Below are 484 nucleotides of genomic sequence, written 5' to 3'. Positions count from 1 at the left end.
CCACAGGAATGTTGTTTCATAACATCTTATGCTGTGTATTAACCTGCAATGCCTATCATTCAATTTATTGCATATTTCAAATATTAGGTTTTGGGGCTTTCTCTTTCATATAGGTGTAACTATAACAAGCTGGAATGTATGATATGAACATATTTTCAATAAAGGATCAGTGAGTAGGAATGATACATCAACATGTCACTAAGACCACAACTGGACCTGATCAAATATTCAATAGTCAAACATGAAAAACAAGTAGTACTGTAGCAGACATCTATAAAAATGAATGAGGATGTCAAAAGTAGTCTGAACAACTGCATCAATGTCATAGAAAGCTGATGTCCAGGTTTAAATTCCGTGCTGGCCAGAGCATCCCACACCTCTCTTGCAATGGCCATATGACGTGACGTAACATTCTCTGTAGGACGAATGAGGGACATCACATCCTCAAAGGGGGATACCAATGAAGATCATCCCTCAATGGCCA

The sequence above is a fragment of the Acanthochromis polyacanthus genome, chromosome 21, assembly GCF_021347895.1.
Source record: "Acanthochromis polyacanthus isolate Apoly-LR-REF ecotype Palm Island chromosome 21, KAUST_Apoly_ChrSc, whole genome shotgun sequence".
NCBI lineage: Eukaryota > Metazoa > Chordata > Actinopteri > Pomacentridae > Acanthochromis > Acanthochromis polyacanthus.
The sequence above is the reverse complement of the archived record's forward strand: the minus strand, read 5'-3'. Positions refer to the sequence as shown.